Raw genomic sequence first — 3,710 nt, forward strand, 5'->3', positions numbered from 1 at the left:
AATGTTCTAAGAATTTTTCATTGACCTGGATGTGGGTTTTATTTAGACTTACATAAAGCAAGGATAAATATTGTAATCTCTAGAGTAACTACTGAAATACCTATAAAGGTGTACAAAACTTCTGTGTTAACAGATGAGACTATGGTGTTAAATAAAAAAAAATTCTATCAATCTTGATGAAAGCAGAAAGAAAAAAATGGTAGAATAAATAGAAATTACTTAGTAAAATGGTGGTTAGTTAAAACCCAAATATATCAGTAATCACATTAATTAAATATTAATAGAATAAATGTTCCTTTGAAAAGCAAAGATTGTCAGAATGGATTTTAAAAATCAACCCCAGGTATATGATCTTTAAAAAGATTCACATTTAGGCTTCAGGAGCTGCGGGTTACAGTGCAAACATGGCCAAGGCCAAGAACCACGCCACACACAACCAGTCCCCAAAATGGCCCAGAAATGGCATCAAGAAACCCCTATTGCAAAGATATGAGTCTCTTAAGGGGGTGGACCCAAAGTTCCTGAGGAATAGGCGCTTTGCCAAGAGGCACCGCAACGCCAAGGCCACGCGTGCACGTGCTGAGGCTGTCAAGGCCCTTGTAAAGCCCAAGGGGGCTAAGCCCAAGATCCCAAAGCCCACGAACCTAGCTGCAAACTTCATTGACTTGACTTCATTGCCGGCCCCGAGCTTGGGAAGTGTGTTCGTGCCCACACGGCCCAGAGCTGCAGGCTCTGTGGGCCTAAGGTCAGGTATCAAGCTAAGGCCCAGGCCGCAGTCCCAGCTTCAATTCCAGCTCCTACCCAAGCTCCCCAAGGTGCCCAGGCCCCGACGAAGGCTGTGGTGTAGAGGCCTCTGTCTGCCAGCATGAGGACAGAAGGACTGGTGTGACCCCTAGGCTGCTCTCTGCATGTCCTCCTCTGCTATTTGTACAAATAAACCTGAGGTAGGAAAAAAAAAAGATTCACATTTAAAAAATAAGATTATAGAGCAATTACAACATATAAAAAAGGACAGTTTGTGATACAAACAGGTTAACTCTGCCATAGAGCTAAAACAATCTTAAATTTGTGTACATGGATAACATAACCTTAAACATATACAAAGTTAAATTTGACTGCACTACATGAAAAAATATACACATTTGCTACCAGAGTAAGAAACTTTAACACATTCCTAACCGAATAAGCAGATGACAATATTGCAGTATTTTCTGCAGAAAAATATAAAAATAATTCAGTCTTTTCTCTAGCATGGCTGACTGAAATTTGCTTTTTTATTGATATTTCAAGAAAGTTTCTTTCATCTTCCCAATCTGTTATTGGCAGTGTCGAAGTTGGGACAATCTCTATTCATTTTCTTCCATATATGAGCTATAAAATGAAGAAGGACTTTTTACTGACTTGCTTTTATGCTTTGTTTTTTATCCATATTCTTATGCTGGGCACCATAGAAAATATTTATATCTTGATAAACAATTTCTAGTCCTGGATGTTATTTATGTCATGCCTCTAGGTGGGTTGATATAATAGGCAATAACAGTATTTCTGAAAGTTATTTCTTTCTGGCATAGGTAACAATAATGAAACCATACACAAAAGTGACTGCAGCCATATAAATACACTACACTGAACCCACACTAAATAAATCTACCCCTCGACTTACACTGAATCTCCAAAATGCTGCCACAACTCCCTCACTGATCAACATGAAGAGCAGCATGGATGAATTCTCAGTGCAAGTGAGAGGTCCCGAGGGTTACACTTAATCAGCTCCGTAGCAAATCTGCCTTTGCCTGGGACATAGTAGGAGATAAGTAAATATTTGTGGAATGGATGAGTAAAGCGTGTATGACTCAGATTCTGATCAATTGAAACAGATGCTAATTATACGTGATCAGTACGACCATCCTGGTGAATACCAGCTGACCACGGGCAGTGATTGTTTCCGTGGAATCTTGTTATAAGGTTTCTTTGGCCAGAGAAATTATCTCCTAGGGAAGGTTTAGTTTTTCATATATAATTAAACCGTCTGAATCCAATTTGGGACCACATGATAGAGTGTGACTCTTGAATATGTGACCAAGCCACATGGATCCAAATTTAGTCCCTTCAAAATTGCCATCTTGGCCCTGACTGCAGGATAAAATGTGGGGACAGTCAATTTAGCACTACTTAGATTTAACAGTTAAAAGCCACAGCCTCACCAATGCTCAAAAGCACACTGAAAACTCGTTTATCCTGAAGTTAAAACTCTTTTGTTTTCTGTTCTATTAAAAATCTATTGGAGGGCAACCCCTTCGGGTCCTCTCCCACTGTGGGAGTTTTTCTGTCCTCTCAATAAATCATGCTTTCCTAAAAACAACAACAACAACAACAAAAATGATTGGTCTCTCTTGCTCTCTGAATAGGTCTTTTATCCACGCATGGTTTGAATGAAATGTATCGGTCATTTGGAAAATATTGGCTCACTGAGTTATACACATCTCCCAATTGTTGACATTTTTCATTAGATAGCATCAAAAAAACCCCACATTCATCCCCACAATCACCAACAATCTGGTCATGAGTCATTAAACATTGGAAAGCTGTCTGAAATTCTAATCTTTCCTTGGAAAATTAGATTTTATCACAGGCAACCAATACTGTTGGTTGTTTTTCTTGAAGTGACTGGCTCCTGTCATTCATTTTCAATAAATGAATTCTGCCAAATTCTGCCAAATACCCAAGTCTCAATACCACAATTTGTCTGTTGATGTTCATTCAGGTGAAACTGGTATTCCATGAAAAATGCAACTATTTCAGCTTGCAACCACAATAAGTGCACAAGGGTTTTTCCTCAAGACAGCATCTTATTTCACTAGGCAGCTGATGTGCTTTGATAGATATTTCCCATATTGTCTCAAGGAATATAAAAGATGTGTACTCAAGGGTCAAGATACAATAGAATGAATAGTTTTTACAACTTCATCAAAGACATTCTAAAATGGAACTGGCTTCTAAAAATTTATCATCATTGGCATGATTAGTCACTTACTGTGAGCTTAGGGCAGTGAAGAGTACGGTGACTACTGGTACCACTTGGTGCCCCACCTTTGATTCCTGCTAAAGTTTCAGCAGTTTTACTCATTATTGATTTTGCATCTTCATCGCAAATGTGAACACAGTTAAAAAGGAAAATAACATTGTGGACATTCTCTAAAGGTCTATGGGACCCTCAGAGATTCTCTGATTGTACTTTGGTTACCACTGTTCTAGGGGCGTGTGGGCTTTCCCCCAGCCATGGACACCACAGAATCCCCAAGGCTGTAGTCAACCACGTCCTGCTCAGGAAAAATAAACCCAGGCGACCAGAACAGGACTGGTGCTCAATTCCCGGACCTCCCTAAGTGCCTGCTTCCATCTGCAGGGTAAATAATCAGATTTTAAGCTTCCTAAATGCCAGTCAGGAGAAAGTGAGTAGGTTGAAAAGGTTAATGACATCTGCAGTCTCCTGTGTCTAATGGATTGAGTGCTTCCGAGTTGTCTGAGAGCATCTATCAGCGGGTACCCCTGCTGAGAGAACATAGCTATGCCTCTCGGATGGCCCATCATAGAATGATTTTATACAGCCTGAAAACCAGTGAATTAAACAAACCACAAAGAGTATTTCTACGGGCCATGCCAAGACAGAACAGTAGGGCAGTAGGAGCAGAACCTTGTCTGCGATTTCC

The 3,710-nt window shown here is 40.0% G+C and overlaps 1 pseudogene; it reads left to right on the forward strand.

The window, feature by feature from the left end:
- Positions 1–404: 404 nt before the first annotated feature.
- Positions 405–847, forward strand: LOC110596317 (annotated as a pseudogene).
- Positions 848–3,710: the final 2,863 nt, after the last annotated feature.

This window comes from Carlito syrichta, unplaced genomic scaffold, assembly GCF_000164805.1.
Source record: "Carlito syrichta isolate Samal-C Ts95f unplaced genomic scaffold, Tarsius_syrichta-2.0.1 Scaffold308355, whole genome shotgun sequence".
In the NCBI taxonomy this organism is placed as follows: domain Eukaryota; kingdom Metazoa; phylum Chordata; class Mammalia; order Primates; family Tarsiidae; genus Carlito; species Carlito syrichta.